The 25,873-nt window shown below is 43.0% G+C and overlaps 1 protein-coding gene across 4 annotated transcripts in view; it reads left to right on the top strand.

Annotated features, from left to right (window-relative positions):
• The window catches only part of LOC110500965 (oxysterol-binding protein-related protein 8), a 151,590-nt gene that overhangs the window by 44,949 nt on the left and 80,768 nt on the right, over window positions 1-25,873 (top strand). Inside the window, exon 1 of one of the 4 annotated variants that reach the window (XM_036945130.1) lies at window positions 2,278-2,413. The exons of 2 other annotated variants lie outside the window; for them this stretch is intronic. The gene's annotated coding sequence lies outside the window, so the exon portion shown is untranslated. Of the gene's footprint in view, window positions 1-2,277; window positions 2,414-25,873 lie in introns of those variants that run through there. One more of the 4 variants, XM_036945133.1, reaches the window with a different exon arrangement.

Here is a 25,873-nt window from a genome sequence, read left to right as displayed (position 1 = left end):
GAATTTATGCAAATGTTTCTGTCTAGCACCAGTCATTATGCTAGAATTTGCCTTACTGATGTAAAATGACATCTCTGGTACTTTTGAGACTGACTGGGTTCCAACCTGGGTCTCCTGCGGACCACAACATTGTGTTAGCCCACTGAGCTGAAGCCACTAGACGACTGAAGGATGCTGGGAGGTCTTCAAGTTGAGCCAGTTATGGTCAATGGAACGGCTTTTAAAGCAGATCACTTTTGGAGCGTTTATGTCCAGACCCAGTCTCTGGATGGCGGGTTTCCAAACCGCTCTCAAAACAACGTTTTGCAATATTTGTCCTTGGATGAAACTTGCAGCCCGGTCTCAAAGGTGCAATTACCGTTCCTGAAATACACCTTGTGGAAGCAAACAGTAGCTATATCGCCTAGCGTTATTTAGCTCGTGTGGTAGATCAGCAATAAGCCACTGAAGGAGTGCAAACATCTATTGAAGTGGCTGTCATCCCAACCACTTGTCTGACCCCTCTCACACCTTCTGTTCCTCTCTAGGCACAACCCACGCCAGATACAGGAAGTCATGCAGGCTTGTTGTTTCTATGGATGCATCACAAATGGCACCCTATTCCCTATATAGTGCACTACTTTTGACCAGGGCCCTATGGGATGCAGCCTGTGTCATCATGCCAGCTAGTGTTCAGCCTGGCCCTATGGGATGCAGCCTGTGTCATCATGCCAGCTAGTGTTCAGCCTGGCCCTATGGGATGCAGCCTGTGTCATCATGCCAGCTAGTGTTCAGCCTGGCCCTATGTAGAAAAGTCTGAAAACAAAATGTGTCTAATAATAGCCCAGTTTTCTCCCATGTGATCACAATTAGATTATGTGGAATGTAGATGTTTTTTTTGTCTTATGACGCCCCCTGAGAAAATATGATGCCTCATTCTGTACCTTTGGAGTTTAACCCTGACTTCAGAACAGGGCCTTCAATGTAACCCTGACTTCAGAACAGGGCTTTCAGTGTAACCCTGACTTCAAAACGGGGCTTTCAGTGTAACCCTGACTTCAAAACAGGGCTTTCAGTGTAACCCTGACTTCAAAACGGGGCTTTCAGTGTAACCCTGACTTCAAAACGGGGCTTTCAGTGTAACCCTGACTTCAAAACAGGGCTTTTAGTGTAACCCTGACTTCAAAACGGGGCTTTCAGTGTAACCCTGACTTCAGAACAGGGCTTTCAGTGTAACCCTGACTTCAAAACGGGGCTTTCGGTGTAACCCTGACTTCAAAACAGGGCTTTCAGTGTAACCCTGACTTCAAAACAGGGCTTTCAGTGTAACCCTGACTTCAAAACAGGGCTTTCAGTGTAACCCTGACTTCAAAACGGGGCTTTCAGTGTGGTCTTAAGCCCCTGACACCAGACCACGTTAGGCCCTCTGTCTATGCTCCTACTATCTGTCTCTTTTCTCCTTGAAATTCCGATCCCCTTTAAAGAATAATAAAATAAAACAGGGCCTTCGCTGTCCAAGTTAAGCATTCACCATGGTTCAATCTGTCCACCGTACCTCTACCTGCTTCACTCGCTCCTCCAGAGGCTCGTCTAGACCAGCCCAAATGAATGGCCTTTCCTTTAACCCAGTTGGCACTCTTCCAAGTTCACTTCTTTTTTGGCTTTTTTAGTTGCCCCATTGATCACTTCATTGTTGGCAAATGAAAACATATCGGGAGGAGAGGAAAGCCACACTGTCTTTGTGAAACCACTTAAGACATCGTCCCCTCCACGTCCCCTCATCGTCCCATCTTAACTTGTTTTCCCTGGTGGGTCTTTGACTCAGCAACCGAGAAAACGGAAGCATTAATGAGGCTGAAGCGAAGCTGAACACCTAGTCGGGCCGGAGTAACATGGTGATGGTCTGAGTCGGTTGTTGTGTCTCCATTGGTCGCTTGCTGGGGTGTTGGTTTTGCTTTTGATGGCTGAGGAAATCAGGTGCCCTGCTGGCAGTTATTGGTGCAGAAAGGCTTGGAATGAACGTAGACACATGGTGTCTGAGACAGTGTTGTTTTGATTTTGCGTGTGTGCATGAGTGGCAGCAAACCAACAGACAAAAGGGATACATTAGAGAGAATCAGAGTTACTGCGGGAAAACTAAAGGAGCTTTCTCAGAAGAGAGCTAGCATACACAGGAAGATAAAAGGAGGGAGAATAAACAAGGGGGAGAGAGGGAGGGGTTGTGTGTGTACGAGAGAGCAAAAGACAGAACAGAATGCTCACCATGGTAGCAGGAGAGAGAGAGGGAGGGACTTGTGCTCTCCAGCACGCTGTCTCTCGTTCCCTCTCCCTCTTCTCTCCAGTGTGTGTGAGAGAGCTCAGTTGTTGGTCGTACCAGGGCTAGTCCTGTCACGCAGCAGCAGCAGCCACGTCACCGCCAGGCAGCCGTCACAAGGTATGCATTTCCTCTCCTCTCTCAGAGCAAAACTAACACTGCCTTTCTGTCAAAGAAACACAAGAAAGAACAGTGGGTGGAGGATGTTGAAGCTTAGCGGAAGCTTTGGGTTGTCTTGGATTGATATGTCAGTGGGTGTGTTCCTCTGCTTTCTTTGTTTGCAGTTTGTATGCCACATACCGAGAATTGTAGTTCCACTAGTAATGTCATTATTATTTTGCTGCTGAACATGGGGAGTTGAGTTGTTCCACTGTATCTGCTTGTTTGTTGATGACTGTGTAGACACTGACTGCCTTCAGATCACAAACTTGGAAGAGTGCCTAGCTAGCCTAGGCATGCTAGTATGTGTACCCTGCTAGCATCTGAAGCTAACAGAGATACTATCCTGTCATCTGGACAGCACAGCTGTGCGCTAACAATGGACAGCACAGCTGTGCGCTAACAATGTTATCAGTGTTATCTTGTAGCAACGTTAGCATCACTCTGTTCAGTCCATTTCCTTTGTATGCTGTTGGGGAAATGCTGAATGGGGATTGCTGGGCTGAGAACTGATTGCCAAGAAGTTGTGGATTAATCATAGACTGAGCTTCCCTGTGGCTTGTTTACTAGCTAGGGTCATGGAAGCAAGGTAGAAACAGAGAGAGTATTATACCTTACAGAACTATCTATAAGACGAGATACTCCCAGGTACAAAGTATGTGGACCCCTGCTTGTCGAACATCTTATTCCAAAGTCATGGGCGTTAATATGGAGTTGTTCCCCCCTTTGCTGCCACAGCAGCCTCCACTCTTCTGGGAAGGCTTTCCACTAGAACATGTGCTGCAAGGACTTGCTTCCATTCAGTCAAGAGCGTTAGTGAGTTCTGGCGCTGATGTTGGGTGATTAGGTCTGGTTCGCAGTCTGTGTTCCAATTCTTCCCAAAGTTGTTCGATGGGGTTAAGTTCAGGGCTTTGTGCAGGCCAGTCAAGTTCACACAATCTCGACAAACCATTTCTGTATGGACCTCGCTTTGTGTACGTACGGGGGCATTGACATGCTGAAACAGGAAAGGGCCTTCCCCAAACTGTTGCCACAAAGTTGAAAGGACAGAATCGTCTAGAATGTCATTGTATACTGTAGTGTTAAGATGTCCCTTCACTGGAACTAAGGGGTCTAGCGTGAACCATGAAAAACAGCCCCAGACCATTATTCCTCCTCCACCAAACTTTACAATTAGCACTATGCATTCGGGCAGGTAGCGTTCTCCTGGCATCCGCCAAACCCATATTCGTCTGTCAGACTGCCAGATGGTGAACCGTGATTCATCACTCCAGAGAACGGGTTTCTACTGCTCCAGCGAGCTTTACACCACTCCAGCCGACACTTGGCATTGCACATGGTGATCTTAGGCTTGTGTACGGCTGCTCGACTATGGAACCCATTTCATGAAGCTCCCGACAAACAGTTATTTTGCTGACGTTGCTTCCAGAGGCAGTTTGGAACTTGGTAGTGAGTTTTGCAACCAAGGACAGACTATTTTTACTCGCTCCGCGTTTCAGCACTCAGCGGTCCAGTTCTGTGAGCTTGTGTGGCCTACCACTTCGAGGCTGAGCCGTTGTTACTCCTAGACGTTTCCACTTTACAATAACAGCATTTACAGCTGATTGGGGCAGCTCTAGCAGGGCAGACATTTTACGAACTCACTTGTTGGAAAGGTGGCATCCTATGGCGATGCCACGTTGAAAGTCACTGAGCTCTTCAGTATTTTTTTATATTTTTATTTAACCTTTATTTAACTAGGCAAGTCAGTTAAGAACAAATTCATATTTATAGTGACGGCCTACCAATGATGGCCTACCAAAAGGCAAAAGGGATTAAAAAAATACTAATAAATACAATATAAATATTGGACAGAACACACATCACATCAAGAGAGACAACACTACATAAAGAGAGACCTAAGACAACAACATAGCAAGGCAGCAACACATGACAACACAGTATGGTAGCAACACAACATCATAATAACATGGTAGCAGCACAACACATGGTACAGTCATTATTGGACACAGACAACAGCACAAAGGGCAAGAAGGTAGAGACAACAATACATCACACAAAGCAGCCACAACAGTATGGGCCATTCTACTGTCAATGGTTGTCTATGGAGATTGCATGGCTGTGTGCTCGATTTTAGACACCTGTCAGCAACGGTGTGGCTGAAATAGCCGAATCCACTAATTTGAAGGGGTGTCCACACAGTTCTGGAACGTATCTAGAAGACTATTTACTCTGTGTCAATCAGTTACTTTATAAGTAGTTTATCACCATGAGGAAGTTGTTTTGGGGTCTCCGTTACGCACGAATGCCGTTCATTAGTGCTTTCCCAGCAATGGCTGCTGCTAAGACCCAACCGGGAGGGAGTTTTGGCTCAGCAGAGACATTGGTTATATAGTGCCCTACGTTTGACCGGTGTCTATAGACACTATGTAGGGAATAGGTTGTCATTTAGGACGCTACCATTGAACAGTCTGGGTCTGAGTGTGTGTAATCAGATTGTTAGCATTAGACCGGTTGCACTGTGTACATTGATTGGGAGCGTGAGGGGATTGGTCAAATGACTCTTCTTCTCTGAGAGTAGGGTGTCTTTGGATTGGGTGACAGCACTGGCAGCGCTTTTACTGACCAATAGGGTTATAACGGTGACCTGGCAGAGCTCTTGCTAACCAATAGGGTTGTAACGGTGACCTGGCAGAGCTCTTGCTGACCAATAGGGTTGTAACGGTGACCTGGCAGAGCTCTTGCTGACCAATAAGGTTGTAACGGTGACCTGGCAGAGCTCTTGCTGACCAATAGGGTTGTAACGGTGACCTGGCAGAGCTCTTGCTGACCAATAGGGTTGTAACGGTGACCTGGCAGAGCTCTTGCTGACCAACAGGGTTGTAACGGTGACCTGGCAGAGCTCTTTCTGACCAACAGGGTTGTAACGGTGACCTGGCAGAGCTCTTGCTGACCAACAGGGTTGTAACGGTGACCTGGCAGAGCTCTTTCTGACCAACAGGGTTGTAACGGTGACCTGGCAGAGCTCTTTCTGACCAACAGGGTTGTAACGGTGACCTGGCAGAGCTCTTTCTGACCAACAGGTTGTAACGGTGACCTGGCAGAGCTCTTGCTGACCAATAGGATTGTAACGGTGACCTGGCAGAGCTCTTGCTGACCAACAGGGTTGTAACGGTGACCTGGCAGAGCTCTTGCTGACCAACAGGGTTGTAACGGTGACCTGGCAGAGCTCTTTCTGACCAACAGGGTTGTAACGGTGACCATATAACTGCGGTAGTAAACACAGACCCAAGATAGGCTTCTGAAACCATTTTGAAGTCATACAGAAATGTCCAGAGGAAATGTGTCCTCTGCTGAAGCTGGATGGGTGGTACTTTAACTGAAAGTCTATATAGCACTTTAGGACTTTATATTGATTCCTATCTTGTGTTGACTCTGCAAAGCCACAACTGCTTGGTCTATAAGCACTCCTCTACATTCAACTAAAGGGTGTACTATGTGCAGGACAGAAACAGGTGGTGAGATGGGGTTTTGGTGTGAAGTTTCCTGTCTGATGTTTCCAGCTACGTCAGGCCTTTTGTTGTGAGAGTTAACAATCAAACCAATCATCAGAAAGAACCGAGAACCAAGGGGATAGAATCAGGAAGCCTTTGATGGATATCAAGCCATTATCTCAGTTTGCATTTGATATGAGCTTGAATGCGAGCAGAGGAAGCTCAACAGTCCAGAGGTGATAACCTGTCAAAATGTCCATATTGTCATAGACACCTGAATCCAGGCCTTGTTCTGTTGTTCACATCCCCTCTGTCATCCCCCTGTCATTCCCTCTGTCATCCATGGCTGTTCATCCTCTCTTCAACCTCCTCCAGTTCTTCCTCGCTCATCTCTCTCTTATCGCTACAGCCCCTCCCATCACCCTCTACCTCCAGGGTGGACGTGTCTGTCATCTCCAGACTGTCATTGAGCCTATCCCTCCGGACCCCCAGCATCGGACCCCCAGCATCGGACCCCCAGCAGAGCTGAAACTCTAGTCTATTCTGGGTCTGAGACAGTTCACCTGGGAGGTTGTTCTCCCTCTTTGAGGTCTGGCCATAGTCCAGGAAATGGCGAGGCTGTCTCACTAGGTGGCGGATTAAGGTAAAGTTGCCCCTATATGCTGATCTTGGGTCAGTTTTGCATTTCCCCCACACTTGGTTAATGTTAGGATTGGGGAGTGGGAAGCTGATCCAAGATCTGTACCTAGGGGGAACTTCACCTCAGAGGCTCACCAGGCACCCTATGGCGGCGGGTGCTGATCTGAAGACACCACCCTCCGCTCATCCCTCATAAAAGATGGAACACCGGAGGAGGAACTGACCCCCGTCTCACAGGGAGGGATATTCTATACATTGGCCTCTTGGTCTCCCCTTCCACCTTCCCCAGAGCCTGGGTCGTAACTCGTGTTCATCATACACCATACGGAAGAAAACGTACTGAAACAGGGAGTTACTACCTGAACTTCTCCAATAAGAAACGTTCCTTTTTGTTTCCTGTTGCAAACTGTTTTCAAGCATTCTCCGCTGCCTGCCCTAATAAACACAACCCTGAACAAGAGGCCTGACATCTTTAGGTTCATTTCAGATATAAGAAAAGAGACGTTTGTGGTTTGTTAGCTGGCGTGTACTAGAGTACCCTGGTTTTCCTGTAGCTACTGTGTCTGTTTGGGTTTCCTGCTCCACCATGTTGGGCTGACTTCGCTTCCTCCACCGCCTTGTCCCAGTTGCTCTGAGGTCAATGATAACATGCCTCTGTCTGCAATCTGATAAACACTGTTCCAAGCTAGGAATACATCCCAGATAACTGTGTCCTCACTATTTGGCCATGCTAGTAAGTACAGTCCCTAACAGTAACTCATAACTCCTGTCCTTGGTAGCATTGGCCATTTAGTGATTGACACCCACAGCCCGTGAAACACGGACAACACCTCTCGGCCGAGGCACCATGACCTAAATCTATCACCCTGGGAAGCAGGTCGATGATGCATCACCACCTCCGCAAGGCGGTTTCAGGCACATCCCCAATTTCCACTTTGCCAGCATCCCTCCCTGTTGGCATGAGGCCTTAATATCCAGTTCATCTCTGTCTCCCTCCTCAGAGTAGACAGTGTGGAGCTCTCTGCTCGCTCTCCACGGCTTGTCCCCTGTGTGATAGCTCTCCACTGGGTTATCAGACGTGTGGAGCTCTCTGCTCGCTCTCCACGGCTTGTCCCCTGTGTGATAGCTCTCCTCTGGGTTGTCAGACGTGTGGAGCTCTCTGCTCGCTCTCCACGGCTTGTCCCCTGTGTGATAGCTCTCCTCTGGGTTATCAGACGTGTGGAGTGAGATTGTTGCTGACACCTCACCACACACCATCAGTTCTCTCTTACAGCCATGAGCAGTCCCAGGTTGCATCTGAAATGGCCCCCTATTCCCTTCTGTCTAGAGCCCCATGGCCCCTGGCCATAAGTAGTGCACTACGTAAGGAATAGGGTGCGATTTGAGATGAAGTACTAGTTCCATCACCTCAGTGCCAACACCTATCTGTCTCTTTCTGGCCCTGCCTGGACTTCCTGTGTAGGCCTGCCCCCACAGTCAGGGAGCTTTTCTAAAACTTTTAAGGTGAGCTCCCTCTTCTGGACTTTCTCAGTGAGAGATTATTCAAATTCAACAGGAGTTCAATGAGTCAGCGCTTGTCGAGACATTTCAAGTCAACTTTTGTTCAACTTGTTTTGTTCCTCACCATTGTGTGGGACGTTGAAACGTCATTTGATATAATGATACAGTACCGCCATGTCCAGTCAAAGTCAAACAGAGAATTGTTTTTACTTTGTCCTTAGTTGTGTTTTGTCAATTGTGTTTGTTGACTGGTGCTTGGCTCTGGTGGTGGCTGTGGACAGTATATTGGCTGTGGACAGTATCTTGGCTGGGTGTCGGTGACTCTGAGGGCCTCCCTGTCACGTGTGTTGAGTGTTTTTATTTATGGGGGCTGTCAGTGCTTTTCTACACCGGCTGTAAATCAGGAGAGTAGCCCTTCCCCCTGCTCAGTGGCCAAGCCAGCCTGAGTCAGACCCTCAAGCCTCCTCTCCCCAGGCTCCAGCCCTCCTCTCCCCAGGCTCCAGCCCTCCTCTCCCCAGGCTCCAGCCCTCCTCGCCCCAGCCCTCCTCTCCCCAGGCTCCAGCCCTCCTCTCCCCAGGCTCCAGCCCTCCTCTCCCCAGGCTCCAGCCCTCCTTGCCCCAGCCCTCCTCTCCCCAGGCTCCAGTCCTCCTCTCCCCAGGATCCAGCCCTCCTCTTCCCAGGCTCCAGCCCTCCTCGCCCCAGCCCTCCTCTCCCCAGGTTCCAGCCCTCCTCTCCCCAGGCTCCAGCCCTCCTCTCCCCAGGCTCCAGCCCTCCTCTCCCCAGGCTCCAGCCCTCCTCCACCAACAGGATATCTGTAATTTCCCATGATGAGAAAACGTCCCTTACTTTAATGCTTGCGCTTCCACTGGTTTCATACTGTAAAGCACGGCAGAGAAAGATAGGTGTGTGCGCACAAGGGTAGAGAGATCATTGGATAGTGGATGCACTTCTGTATCTCCAAACCTTTCCAAATCACTATTATCTGGCTTTAGAGTTAGCCTTGACTATATTGACCTCTAACTTTAGAGGTCAGTTTTGCCTTTTAGATGTTCCCTGCCTTCTAGACTTTAAAATAATCCCTGCCCTTTTGTACCTGATGACATAAATGGTTAGTCTGGTGGTGTTGACCAGGCTTGATGTAAATGGTTAGTCTGGTGCTGTTGACCAGACTTGATGTAAATGGTTAGTCTGGTGGTGCTGACCAGGCTTGATGTAAATGGTTAGTCTGTTGGTGCTGACCAGGCTTGATGTAAATGGTTAGTCTGGTGGTGCTGACCAGGCTTGATGTAAATGGTTAGTCTGGTGGTGCTGACCAGGCTTGATGTAAATAGTTAGTCTGGTGCTGTTGACCAGGCTTGATGTAAATGGTTAGTCTGGTGGTGTTGACCAGGCTTGATGTAAATGGTTAGTCTGGTGGTGTTGACCAGGCTTGATGTAAATGGTTAGTCTGTTGGTGCTGACCAGGCTTGATGTAAATGGTTAGTCTGTTGGTGCTGACCAGGCTTGATGTAAATGGTTAGTCTGGTGCTGTTGACCAGGCTTGATGTAAATGGTTAGTCTGGTGGTGCTGACCAGGCTTGATGTAAATGGTTAGTCTGGTGGTGCTGACCAGGCTTGATGTAAATGGTTAGTCTGGTGGTGCTGACCAGGCTTGATGTAAATGGTTAGTATGGTGGTGCTGACCAGGCTTGATGTAAATGGTTAGTCTGGTGCTGTTGACCAGGCTTGATGTAAATGGTTAGTCTGGTGGTGCTGACCAGGCTTGATGTAAATGGTTAGTCTGGTGGTGTTGACCAGGCTTGATGTAAATGGTTAGTCTGGTGGTGCTGACCAGGCTTGATGTAAATGGTTAGTCTGGTGGTGTTTACCAGGCTTCAATGCCTCTCCTGCCTTACTGCAGTGCCAGAGTGTTGACTTTGCAGTCATGTGGATCGCTGACCCATGTGGATCCATTTGTCTAATGTTTGACAGAGAAGCTTCTTGAGTGTTTTTTCACGAGGCTGACAGCGGTAGTCTGGAAAGCACATGAACCTGCTGAGGGAGGGGTTTTGACTAGCGTTTAACTAGCGACCTCAGGCACAGTCTGTCTGCTTTGTTTGGCCTTCTGAGGTCGTTACCACAGCTCTAAATGTCCTGTTAGACCACATACACAGAATGGTCCTGGAAGGTGTTCAAGGTGTATGTATCAAGCTTCTTACAGTAGAAGAGCTGATCTAGGATCAGGTGCCTCCTGTCTACTGAGTGCAAACTTGAACGTTGTGAAAATTCTGTGCAACTTCCGGCGCACATTTACTGTGAACACTGAGGCTGTACCCTCTTTAATCTACTTGTCTTTCAGACAAGGAGGTGAGTGAAAATGTTGTTTGATGCAAGAAACCACTTTACAAATTAAAATATATTTATATTCCCATACCATTATTACAAATGATACTACCTTTTACTTATTGGCTACTTAGCTCATTCAAGACCGTCTCAAAACACTTGTCCTTTTAACACATACAAAACAGTCCAGTTCAAAGTGAGTGGCACAGATCCATATATGGCAATGGCTATTTGCATGTAGGCCTACTGCAGTTCTGATTGGTTATGTCGCACAGGTCTATGTAGAGTAGGAGCCTGAGCCATACTGCAATAGAATCCTACTCCAATGCACTCTCCTGACAACTACATCTCTTGCACAGTTCATTTTGCATGCTAAGTCTTGTGTATTTTCTTTTCTTTTTCTGAATTTTACATTGAAAGTGACTAATTGCATTGATTCGATCACATTTGCCACAGTATAGCGAAACGTTGACAGTGTTAACTAAAGGGGAATATAATGAGATGCCATTTGGGAAGGAGTCTTGCTACTTTGATGGGGTGTGTTTTCAGGCTCCGTTGCCAGCGTTCCATCACGCCCAAGTGGGCATGGAGAGACAAAGGAAGCACCACAGGAAGCAGTGGAAAGTGGTCAGGACTCTGAGCAAAGGATCCTGGGATAGATAGGGTCGATAGGCCCCCAACCAACATTCAATCAGAGCGGGCGGTGGAAACCTGACCAGCAGAGCCACGGGAATGTACATCAATCTAACACTCTCACCCGCTGGCACTCTCCAGTCCCTAAGAAACCTCTCTCTCGCTCTCTCACATGACTCCTACAATCTCCCAAAAAATATAGCATGCCCTCAAAGTTATTTATAACACCCAGGACATTAACCGCGACAATAACAAGCTATTTTGACTTTGGCGAGCAGCAGCGCTACTGATTAACCAAATGAAAGACACTTTGTCAGAAATGTCTTTCTACAAGCCACATCAGGACGAGTCCGTCAGATGGTTTCCATGTGTTTGATAATGTTGCGATCCCTCCATTCCAGACATCATTATGAGCTGTCCTCCCCTCACCAGCCTCTGAAAGCAGTACAAGTACAAGCTGTGCTGCTGGCCTTATTGCCTCCTTGTCCAGGAATGTTTACAGGAAGTTCATTACACATTAATGACACGAACCCAGAGGGGAACACTATCTGGCTGCAGGCATGTGATCACTGAGTCCTCCGTTCAGAGGCATGAGAAAAGCCAGGGCCTCTGGTGTTTCCAGCCACTCAGAAACTGAAGCACATTACCATTTTTATTAGAACCTCTTCTTTCATGTGATTTTAGAGGTGTTTAGGGACATTTTGGAATGAGAGAGACGGGAAGTGAACCAAGCCTTTCTGTGAGCCATACCGCCTTGTTAGGTATCCCTGCTCTGGATAGGGTGCACGCTAGCTGTTGAGTGAAAATACTGATCTTGGGTCAGTTTTGCATTTTCCCCACTTATGGTTAAGGTTTGAATTGGTGGAGGGGACACTGATCCTAGATCTGTACCTAAGATAAACTTAAAACCGGCGCATGCACAGTAATGGTGCCTGATAAACATTATTTGTTTAGTTTCCTTGATCCTGGACGAGCCCCAAATATGTTACGGCCCAAGTTATCTACGTTACAATACATGAACCACAAAACAAACCATTGACCGATATGAAGAAACGCCACACAACCCTGGCTGAGTAAGATGGATGCTCCTCTGGCTTTGCTCCCACACACACACACACTTTCTTCCCTGGAGGGACTCACACACCGTTAACTTGTACACAGCCCCTGGGAGGAAGAGTAGCCATGCCCTATCACTCTCACTGGGCTCTGCCGTAGCAAACAGCTGCTGATGACTCTGCAGTCTGCTGGTTGTAGCATTCTGTGTTGCTAGCGAACCCCGCACCTCTAGGTGCTTCATTTGACCTACCCCGCACCTCTAGCGCTTCATTTGACCTACCCCGCACCTCTAGCGCTTCATTTGACCTACCCTGCACCTCTAGCACTTCATTTGACCTACCCCTCACCTCTAAAGCTTAATTTGACCTACCCCGCACCTCTAGCGCTTCATTTGACCTACCCCGCACCTCTAGCGCTTCATTTGACCTACCCCGCACCTCTAGTGCTTCATTTGACCTACCCTGCACCTCTAGCGCTTCATTTGACTTACCCCTCACCTCTAAAGCTTAATTTGACCTACCCCGCACCTCTAGTGCTTCATTTGACCTACCCCGCACCTCTAGCACTTCATTTGACCTACCCCGCACCTCTAGCACTTAATTTGACCTACCCCTTACCTCTAAAGCTTCATTTGACCTACCCCGCACCTCTAGCGCTTCATTTGACCTACCCCTCACCTCTAGTGCTTCATTTGACCTACCCCGCACCTCTAGCGCTTCATTTGACCTACCCCTCACCTCTAAAGCTTCATTTGACCTACCCCGCACCTCTAGCGCTTCATTTGACCTACCCCGCACCTCTAGTGCTTCATTTGACCTACCCCGCACCTCTAGCGCTTCATTTGACCTACCCCTCACCTCTAAAGCTTCATTTGACCTACCCCTCCCCTCTAAAGCTTAATTTAACCTACCCATCCCCTCTAAAGCTTCATTTGACCTACCCCTCCCCTCTAAAGCTTCATTTGACCTACCCCTCCCCTCTAAAGCTTCATTTGACCTACCCCTCCCCTCTAAAGCCTCATTTGATCTCTCTTCCTACAGAGAAGAACTAGAAATGTTCCTTCCGTTTCTCTCGCCTTTCTTCTGTCTCCCTTTTTCATCCTATTCCCAGTGTTTGGACTACTTCTGACCAGGCCCATATATAAATAGTGCACTATATAGGAGATAGGGTGCATCCTGGGCCACTGCTGATGAGAGTGAGAGGTGTGTCATTGGACGGTCCACCGTGGGTAGTCTAAGACGATTATACAATGGCTTTGTCCCAAATACCACACTATTCCCTACAAAGTGCACTATGTAGGAAGGAAATCGGGTGGGACATATCAATCCCCTTAGATTAGATCAACAATATCATCCCATCAGGGGGTCAAATAAAAAAACTAAAGACACAATACATAATGACTGAATGATGGACAATAACATTCATATGAATAGTGCAATAGGCCACATCACTCCAAGTGTACATCACCATTGTTGACATCATCATTGTATACATCCCTCTATTGTTTACCTCGCTCTATTGTTTACCTCGCTCTATTGTTTACATCATTATATTGTTTACCTCGCTCTATTGTTTACCTCACTCTATTTTTTACCTTGCTCTATTGTTTACCCCGCTCTATTGTTTACCTTACTCTATTGTTTACCCCGCTCTATTGTTTACCTTACTCTATTGTTTACCTCGCTCTATTGTTTACCTTGCTCTATTGTTTACCTCGCTCCATGTTTACCTCGCTCTGTTGTTTACCTCGCTCTATTGTTTACCTCGCTCTATTGTTTACCTCACTCTATTGTTTACCTTGCTCTATTGTTTACCTCGCTCCATGTTTACATTGCTCTATTGTTTACATCACTATTGTTTACCTCGCTCCATGTTTACATTGCTCTATTGTTTACCTCGCTCTATTGTTTACCTCGCTCTATTGTTTACCTCGCTCCATGTTTACATTGCTCTATTGTTTACCTCGCTCCATGTTTACATTGCTCTATTGTTTACCTCGCTCTATTGTTTACCAAACTCTATTTACCTCACATTGCTCTATTGTTTACATCACTCTATTGTTTACCTCGCTCCATGTTTACATTGCTCTATTGTTTACCTCGCTCTATTGTTTACCTCGCTCTATTGTTTACCTCACTCTATTTACCTCACATTGCTCTGTTTACATCACTCTATTGTTTACCTCGCTCTATTGTTTACCTCGCTCTATTTTTTACATTGCTCCATGTTTACATCGCCCAATTGTTTACATCGCTCCGTGTTTACATTGCTCTATTGTTTACCTCGCTCTATTGTTTACCTCGCTCTATTGTTTACCTCACTCCATGTTTACATTGCTCTATTGTTTACCTCGCTCTATTGTTTACCACGCTCTATTGTTTACCTCGCTCTATTTTTTACATCGCTCCATGTTTACATCGCCCAATTGTTTACATCGCTCCGCGTTTGCATTGCTCCGCGTTTATATCGCTCCGTGTTTACATCACTCGATTGTTTACTTCGCTCTGTGGTTTACCTTTTTGTTGGCAGCCCTGTCTTTGACGGTATGAACATCTTACAGCGTGACATTTAAAGACTACCTCTCACACTGTCGGTGGATCATCTCTGTGTTGTTGTTGTTTAACCACTAGACTTGGCTTTCAGAAAAGATGTGGATCCTTAAGATACAGTGGAAAATGCCTCAGTGGGTGATCATACTGAACCAAGGGAAATGGGTCAGAGATGTGCTCCGAGTCATGTTTAAACATGATGTAATATGCCATGGCGTTCTGTCTCACACAAGTGCCTGTTCATCTGTTCTGGGGCAGGATGGAGGAAAACAGTTCAAGCCTAAGCCCTGAGATATTCACTCTCTCCCTGTGCTTGGGAAAATGCTAGGCTTCACATCGGGATGAAATGTAAAGTTTAAAGAAAATGCTGTGGTGGAAGATAAAAAAAAAAGTCTAGAAGCTACAGGAATGTGTCTAAATAGTCTCCTGAAGCAACACCACAAGTAGAGATGATACTGTTTTCATGAGTAAGGTAACATTGTCCCCAGGCCTAGACACTGATCTTGGGTCAGTTTTAAATTCACACTTATAGGAATTGGGGAAGGGGAAGCTGATCCTAGATCTGTACCGAGTGGAAACTCTGCTCAGTAATTCTTCAAAATCACTCTCTCTTATTTGCTGCATTTCAGTAGATGATACATCCTAACAGAAAGGTTAACCCAATGAGTCCCACCGCGATGCCGGCGCCATTTGGACTTCTAACCCCTTTTAAAGCTACAGACTTCTGGGTACCATTGGATTAGTAACTTTCTTCTGCATCCATTGGTACCAACCGTTAATTAGTCTGTGATTAACGGGGGCTGAGCTAGAGCAGTGTTTGTGAGACAAGATCTTTTTACAGGAACAACAGTCTGAATGGTTTGAGCAACAAACTATTAAAAGCTATCTAATAAAACGATTCTCACGACACGCACATGTAACATGTTTTGCTCTATGATGCTCACAAGCTACACAAGAGTGATTCATGGGTAATGGGCTCTTCTACGTAGAAGATCATAGGAAATCCCAGGACATAATGTCTATAATACTGTAATAAGCTCACATAGTCGCTGTCACAAACTCCAAAATCCACACAGTTGTCACTAACTAGTTGGATATTCATTTCCAACTGAGCAAACAGTTTATGTACTTCCAGCTTCATATCAATTCAGATTTGGTCTGTTTTTTGCTTTGGCGGCCATTGTTTTTTAAATGATTTCTTTGTCAATAAAACTCGTGAATGCAACTGTTTGCCAAATTGTTTTGTGTTTTACATGTAGCCCTGGTTCTCCTGAGATGTTGTTGTTGTTGTTGTTAAACACTTCATTTTGATGCTAAATACACTGAATAAAATATAAATGCAACATGTACAGTGTTGGTACCATGTTTCATGAGCTGGAGAAAAGAAGATCCCAGAAATGTTCCATACGCACAAACAGCGTATTTCCCTCATATGTTGGGCACAAATGTGTTTACATCCATGTCAGTGAGCATTTCTCCTTTGCCAAGATAATCCATCCACCTGACAGGTGTGGCATATCAAGAAGCTGATTAAACAGCATGCTAATTACCTTGTGCTGGGGACAATAAAAGGCCACTTTAAAATGTGCAGTTTTGTCACACAACACAATGCTACAAAACAGTCTCAAGTTTTGAGGGAGCGTGCAATTGGAATGCTGACTGCAGGAATGTCTACCAGAGCTGTTGCCAGAGAATTTCATGTTAATTTATCTACTATGAGCTGCCTCCAACGTCATTTTAGAGAATTTGGCAGTGCTTCCAACCAGCCTCACAACTGCAGATCACGTGTTACTGAGGAGTAGTTGTGGGGGAAAAACACACTCTGATTTGCTGGGCCTGGCTCACCAGTAGGGTGGGCCAGGCTCCACAGTAGGGTGGGCTGGCTACCCAGTGGGTGGGCCTATGCTCTCCTAGGCCCACCAATGGCTACTCCCCTTCCCAGTCATGTGAAATCCATAGATTAGGGCCTAATTAATTTATTTCCATTGACTGAATTTCTTATATGAACTGTAACAGGGTAGAATCTTTGAAATTGTTGCATGTTGCATTTATATTTTTGTTCAGTATTTAAGGGCTGGACATGCAGATGAATGAAAAGCAGATTTGTTTTCTGGGGTCTGACTTTATTCAATATTTAATTAGGCATCTCTGGACTGATAGGGTTAACGACTGACTTTATTCAATATTTAATTAGGCATCTCTGGACTGATAGGGTTAACGACTGACTTTATTCAATATTTAATTAGGCATCTCTGGACTGATAGGGTTAACGACTGACTTTATTCAATATTTAATTAGGCATCTCTGGACTGATAGGGTTAACAACTGACTTTATTCAATATTTAATTAGGCATCTCTGGACTGATAGGGTTAACACCTGACTTTATTCAATATTTAATTAGGCATCTCTGGACTGTTAGGGTTAACACCTGACTATATTTAATTAGGCATCTCCGGACTGATAGGGTTAACGACTGACTTTATTCAATATTTAATTAGGCATCTCTGGACTGATAGGGTTAACACCTGACTATATTTAATTAGGCATCTCTGGACTGATAGGGTTAACACCTGACTATATTTAATTAGGCATCTCTGGACTGATAGGGTTAACACCTGACTATATTTAATTAGGCATCTCTGGACTGATAGGGTTAACACCTGACTATATTTAATTTGGCATCTCTGGACTGATAGGGTTAACACCTGACTATATTTAATTTGGCATCTCTGGACTGATAGGGTTAACACCTGACTATATTTAATTAGGCATCTCTGGACTGATAGGGTTAATGACTGACTTTATTCAATATTTAATTAGGCATCTCTGGACTGATAGGGTTAACACCTGACTATATTTAATTAGGCATCTCTGGACTGATAGGGTCAACGACTGACTTTATTCAATATTTAATTAGGCATCTCTGGACTGATAGGGTTAACACCTGACTATATTTAATTAGGCATCTCTGGACTGATAGGGTTAACACCTGACTATATTTAATTAGGCATCTCTGGACTGATAGGGTCAACGACTGACTTTATTCAATATTTAATTAGGCATCTCTGGACTGATAGGGTTAACACCTGACTATATTTAATTAGGCATCTCTGGACTGATAGGGTTAACACCTGACTATATTCAATATTTAATTAGGCATCTCTGGACTGATAGGGTTAACACCTGACTATATTTAATTAAGCATCTCTGGACTGATAGGGTTAACACCTGACTTTATTTAATTAGGCATCTCTGGACTGATAGGGTTAACACCTGACTATATTTAATTAGGCATCTCTGGACTGATAGGGTTAACACCTGACTATATTTAATTAGGCATCTCTGGACTGATAGGGTTAACACCTGACTATATTTAATTAGGCATCTCTGGACTGATAGGGTTAACACCTGACTATATTTAATTAGGCATCTCTGGACTGATAGGGTTAACACCTGACTATATTTAATTAGGCATCTCTGGACTGATGGGGTTAACACCTGACTATATTCAATATTTAATTAGGCATCTCTGGACTGATAGGGTTAACACCTGACTATATTTAATTAGGCATCTCTGGACTGATGGGGTTAACACCTGACTATATTCAATATTTAATTAGGCATCTCTGGACTGATAGGGTTAACACCTGACTATATTTAATTAGGCATCTCTGGACTGATGGGGTTAACACCTGACTATATTCAATATTTAATTAGGCATCTCTGGACTGATAGGGTTAACACCTGACTATATTTAATTAGGCATCTCTGGACTGATAGGGTTAACACCTGACTATATTCAATATTTATATAGGCATCTCTGGACTGATGGGGTTAACACCTGACTATATTCAATATTTAATTAGGCATCTCTGGACTGATGGGGTTAACACCTGACTATATTTAATTAGGCATCTCTGGACTGATGGGGTTAACACCTGACTATATTCAATATTTAATTAGGCATCTCTGGACTGATAGGGTTAACACCTGACTATATTTAATTAGGCATCTCTGGACTGATAGGGTTAACACCTGACTATATTTAATTAGGCATCTCTGGACTGATGGGGTTAACACCTGACTATATTCAATATTTAATTAGGCATCTCTGGACTGATAGGGTTAACACCTGACTATATTTAATTAGGCATCTCTGGACTGATGGGGTTAACACCTGACTATATTCAATATTTAATTAGGCATCTCTGGACTGATAGGGTTAACACCTGACTATATTTAATTAGGCATCTCTGGACTGATAGGGTTAACACCTGACTATATTCAATATTTAATTAGGCATCTCTGGACTGATGGGGTTAACACCTGACTATATTCAATATTTAATTAGGCATCTCTGGACTGATAGGGTTAACACCTGACTATATTTAATTAGGCATCTCTGGACTGATAGGGTTAACACCTGACTATATTTAATTAGGCATCTCTGGACTGATAGGGTTAACACCTGACTATATTTAATTAGACATCTCTGGACTGATAGGGTTAACACCTGACTTTATTCAATATTTAATTAGGCATCTCTGGACTGATGGGGTTAACACCTGACTATATTTAATTAGGCATCTCTGGACTGATAGGGTTAACACCTGACTTTATTCAATATTTAATTAGGCATCTCTGGACTGATAGGGTTAACACCTGACTATATTTAATTAGGCATCTCTGGACTGATAGGGTTAACACCTGACTTTATTCAATATTTAATTAGGCATCTCTGGACTGATAGGGTTAACACCTGACTATATTCAATATTTAATTAGGCATCTCTGGACTGATGGGGTTAACACCTGACTATATTTAATTAGGCATCTCTGGACTGATGGGGTTAACACCTGACTATATTCAATATTTAATTAGGCATCTCTGGACTGATAGGGTTAACACCTGACTATATTTAATTAGGCATCTCTGGACTGATGGGGTTAACACCTGACTATATTCAATATTTAATTAGGCATCTCTGGACTGATAGGGTTAACACCTGACTATATTTAATTAGGCATCTCTGGACTGATGGGGTTAACACCTGACTATATTCAATATTTAATTAGGCATCTCTGGACTGATAGGGTTAACACCTGACTATATTCAATATTTAATTAGGCATCTCTGGACTGATGGGGTTAACACCTGACTATATTCAATATTTAATTAGGCATCTCTGGACTGATAGGGTTAACACCTGACTATATTCAATATTTAATTAGGCATCTCTGGACTGATGGGGTTAACACCTGACTATATTCAATATTTAATTAGGCATCTCTGGACTGATAGGGTTAACACCTGACTATATTTAATTAGGCATCTCTGGACTGATGGGGTTAACACCTGACTATATTCAATATTTAATTAGGCATCTCTGGACTGATAGGGTTAACACCTGACTATATTTAATTAGGCATCTCTGGACTGATGGGGTTAACACCTGACTATATTCAATATTTAATTAGGCATCTCTGGACTGATAGGGTTAACACCTGACTATATTTAATTAGGCATCTCTGGACTGATAGGGTTAACACCTGACTATATTCAATATTTAATTAGGCATCTCTGGACTGATGGGGTTAACACCTGACTATATTCAATATTTAATTAGGCATCTCTGGACTGATAGGGTTAACACCTGACTATATTTAATTAGGCATCTCTGGACTGATAGGGTTAACACCTGACTATATTTAATTAGGCATCTCTGGACTGATAGGGTTAACACCTGACTATATTTAATTAGACATCTCTGGACTGATAGGGTTAACACCTGACTTTATTCAATATTTAATTAGGCATCTCTGGACTGATGGGGTTAACACCTGACTATATTTAATTAGGCATCTCTGGACTGATAGGGTTAACACCTGACTTTATTCAATATTTAATTAGGCATCTCTGGACTGATAGGGTTAACACCTGACTATATTTAATTAGGCATCTCTGGACTGATAGGGTTAACACCTGACTTTATTCAATATTTAATTAGGCATCTCTGGACTGATAGGGTTAACACCTGACTATATTCAATATTTAATTAGGCATCTCTGGACTGATGGGGTTAACACCTGACTATATTTAATTAGGCATCTCTGGACTGATGGGGTTAACACCTGACTATATTCAATATTTAATTAGGCATCTCTGGACTGATAGGGTTAACACCTGACTATATTTAATTAGGCATCTCTGGACTGATGGGGTTAACACCTGACTATATTCAATATTTAATTAGGCATCTCTGGACTGATAGGGTTAACACCTGACTATATTTAATTAGGCATCTCTGGACTGATGGGGTTAACACCTGACTATATTCAATATTTAATTAGGCATCTCTGGACTGATAGGGTTAACACCTGACTATATTCAATATTTAATTAGGCATCTCTGGACTGATGGGGTTAACACCTGACTATATTCAATATTTAATTAGGCATCTCTGGACTGATAGGGTTAACACCTGACTATATTCAATATTTAATTAGGCATCTCTGGACTGATGGGGTTAACACCTGACTATATTCAATATTTAATTAGGCATCTCTGGACTGATAGGGTTAACACCTGACTATATTTAATTAGGCATCTCTGGACTGATGGGGTTAACACCTGACTATATTCAATATTTAATTAGGCATCTCTGGACTGATAGGGTTAACACCTGACTATATTTAATTAGGCATCTCTGGACTGATGGGGTTAACACCTGACTATATTCAATATTTAATTAGGCATCTCTGGACTGATAGGGTTAACACCTGACTATATTTAATTAGGCATCTCTGGACTGATGGGGTTAACACCTGACTATATTCAATATTTAATTAGGCATCTCTGGACTGATAGGGTTAACACCTGACTATATTTAATTAGGCATCTCTGGACTGATAGGGTTAACACCTGATTATATTCAATATTTAATTAGGCATCTCTGGACTGATGGGGTTAACACCTGACTATATTCAATATTTAATTAGGCATCTCTGGACTGATAGGGTTAACACCTGACTATATTTAATTAGGCATCTCTGGACTGATAGGGTTAACACCTGACTATATTTAAATAGGCATCTCTGGACTGATAGGGTTAACACCTGACTATATTTAATTAGACATCTCTGGACTGATAGGGTTAACACCTGACTTTATTCAATATTTAATTAGGCATCTCTGGACTGATGGGGTTAACACCTGACTATATTTAATTAGGCATCTCTGGACTGATAGGGTTAACACCTGACTTTATTCAATATTTAATTAGGCATCTCTGGACTGATAGGGTTAACACCTGACTATATTTAATTAGGCATCTCTGGACTGATAGGGTTAACACCTGACTTTATTCAATATTTAATTAGGCATCTCTGGACTGATAGGGTTAACACCCGACTTTATTCAATATTTAATTAGGCATCTCTGGACTGATAGGGTTAACACCTGACTATATTTAATTAGGCATCTCTGGACTGATAGGGTTAACACCTGACTATATTTAATTAGGCATCTCTGGACTGATAGGGTTAACACCTGACTATATTTAATTAGGCATCTCTGGACTGATAGGGTCAACACCTGACTATATTTAATTAGGCATCTCTGGACTGATAGGGTTAACACCTGACTATATTCAATATTTAATTAGGCATCTCTGGACTGATAGGGTTAACACCTGACTATATTTAATTAGGCATCTCTGGACTGATAGGGTTAACACCTGACTTTATTTAATTAGGCATCTCTGGACTGATAGGGTTAACACCTGACTATATTTAATTAGGCATCTCTGGACTGATAGGGTTAACACCTGACTATATTTAATTAGGCATCTCTGGACTGATAGGGTTAACACCTGACTATATTTAATTAGGCATCTCTGGACTGATAGGGTTAACACCTGACTATATTTAATTAGGCATCTCTGGACTGATGGGGTTAACACCTGACTATATTCAATATTTAATTAGGCATCTCTGGACTGATAGGGTTAACACCTGACTATATTTAATTAGGCATCTCTGGACTGATGGGGTTAACACCTGACTATATTCAATATTTAATTAGGCATCTCTGGACTGATAGGGTTAACACCTGACTATATTTAATTAGGCATCTCTGGACTGATGGGGTTAACACCTGACTATATTCAATATTTAATTAGGCATCTCTGGACTGATAGGGTTAACACCTGACTATATTTAATTAGGCATCTCTGGACTGATAGGGTTAACACCTGACTATATTTAATTAGGCATCTCTGGACTGATGGGGTTAACACCTGACTATATTCAATATTTAATTAGGCATCTCTGGACTGATAGGGTTAACACCTGACTATATTCAATATTTAATTAGGCATCTCTGGACTGATAGGGTTAACACCTGACTATATTTAATTAGGCATCTCTGGACTGATAGGGTTAACACCTGACTATATTTAAATAGGCATCTCTGGACTGATAGGGTTAACACCTGACTATATTTAATTAGACATCTCTGGACTGATAGGGTTAACACCTGACTTTATTCAATATTTAATTAGGCATCTCTGGACTGATGGGGTTAACACCTGACTTTATTCAATATTTAATTAGGCATCTCTGGACTGATGGGGTTAACACCTGACTTTATTCAATATTTAATTAGGCATCTCTGGACTGATAGGGTTAACACCTGACTATATTTAATTAGGCATCTCTGGACTGATAGGGTTAACACCTGACTTTATTCAATATTTAATTAGGCATCTCTGGACTGATAGGGTTAACACCTGACTATATTCAATATTTAATTAGGCATCTCTGGACTGATGGGGTTAACACCTGACTATATTTAATTAGGCATCTCTGGACTGATGGGGTTAACACCTGACTATATTCAATATTTAATTAGGCATCTCTGGACTGATAGGGTTAACACCTGACTATATTTAATTAGGCATCTCTGGACTGATAGGGTTAACACCTGACTATATTTAATTAGGCATCTCTGGACTGATGGGGTTAACACCTGACTATATTCAATATTTAATTAGGCATCTCTGGACTGATAGGGTTAACACCTGACTATATTTAATTAGGCATCTCTGGACTGATGGGGTTAACACCTGACTATATTCAATATTTAATTAGGCATCTCTGGACTGATAGGGTTAACACCTGACTATATTCAATATTTAATTAGGCATCTCTGGACTGATGGGGTTAACACCTGACTATATTCAATATTTAATTAGACATCTCTGGACTGATAGGGTTAACACCTGACTATATTTAATTAGGCATCTCTGGACTGATAGGGTTAACACCTGACTATATTCAATATTTAATTAGGCATCTCTGGACTGATGGGGTTAACACCTGACTATATTCAATATTTAATTAGGCATCTCTGGACTGATAGGGTTAACACCTGACTATATTTAATTAGGCATCTCTGGACTGATAGGGTTAACACCTGACTATATTTAAATAGGCATCTCTGGACTGATAGGGTTAACACCTGACTATATTTAATTAGACATCTCTGGACTGATAGGGTTAACACCTGACTTTATTCAATATTTAATTAGGCATCTCTGGACTGATGGGGTTAACACCTGACTATATTTAATTAGGCATCTCTGGACTGATAGGGTTAACACCTGACTTTATTCAATATTTAATTAGGCATCTCTGGACTGATAGGGTTAACACCTGACTATATTTAATTAGGCATCTCTGGACTGATAGGGTTAACACCTGACTTTATTCAATATTTAATTAGGCATCTCTGGACTGATAGGGTTAACACCCGACTTTATTCAATATTTAATTAGGCATCTCTGGACTGATAGGGTTAACACCTGACTATATTCAATATTTAATTAGGCATCTCTGGACTGATAGGGTTAACACCTGACTATATTCAATATTTAATTAGGCATCTCTGGACTGATGGGGTTAATGACTGACTTTATTCAATATTTAATTACGCATCTCTGGACTGATAGGGTTAACACCTGACTATATTTAATTTGTCATCTCTGGACTGATAGGGTTAACACCTGACTATATTTAAATAGGCATCTCTGGACTGATAGGGTTAACACCTGACTATATTTAATTAGACATCTCTGGACTGATAGGGTTAACACCTGACTTTATTCAATATTTAATTAGGCATCTCTGGACTGATGGGGTTAACACCTGACTTTATTCAATATTTAATTAGGCATCTCTGGACTGATAGGGTTAACACCTGACTATATTTAATTAGGCATCTCTGGACTGATGGGGTTAACACCTGACTATATTCAATATTTAATTAGGCATCTCTGGACTGATAGGGTTAACACCTGACTATATTCAATATTTAATTAGGCATCTCTGGACTGATGGGGTTAACACCTGACTATATTCAATATTTAATTAGGCATCTCTGGACTGATAGGGTTAACACCTGACTATATTTAATTAGGCATCTCTGGACTGATAGGGTTAACACCTGACTATATTTAAATAGGCATCTCTGGACTGATAGGGTTAACACCTGACTATATTTAATTAGACATCTCTGGACTGATAGGGTTAACACCTGACTTTATTCAATATTTAATTAGGCATCTCTGGACTGATGGGGTTAACACCTGACTATATTTAATTAGGCATCTCTGGACTGATAGGGTTAACACCTGACTTTATTCAATATTTAATTAGGCATCTCTGGACTGATAGGGTTAACACCTGACTATATTTAATTAGGCATCTCTGGACTGATAGGGTTAACACCTGACTTTACTCAATATTTAATTAGGCATCTCTGGACTGATAGGGTTAACACCCGACTTTATTCAATATTTAATTAGGCATCTCTGGACTGATAGGGTTAACACCTGACTATATTCAATATTTAATTAGGCATCTCTGGACTGATAGGGTTAACACCTGACTATATTTAATTAGGCATCTCTGGACTGATAGGGTTAATGACTGACTTTATTCAATATTTAATTAGGCATCTCTGGACTGATAGGGTTAACACCTGACTATATTTAATTTGTCATCTCTGGACTGATAGGGTTAACGACTGACTTTATTCAATATTTAATTAGGCATCTCTGGACTGATAGGGTTAACACCTGACTATATTTAATTAGGCATCTCTGGACTGATAGGGTTAACACCTGACTATATTAAATATTTAATTAGGCATCTCTGGACTGATAGGG

This window comes from Oncorhynchus mykiss, chromosome 15, assembly GCF_013265735.2.
Source record: "Oncorhynchus mykiss isolate Arlee chromosome 15, USDA_OmykA_1.1, whole genome shotgun sequence".
Classification (NCBI taxonomy): Eukaryota; Metazoa; Chordata; class Actinopteri; order Salmoniformes; family Salmonidae; genus Oncorhynchus; species Oncorhynchus mykiss.
This window is presented reverse-complemented; position numbering and strand designations above follow the sequence as displayed.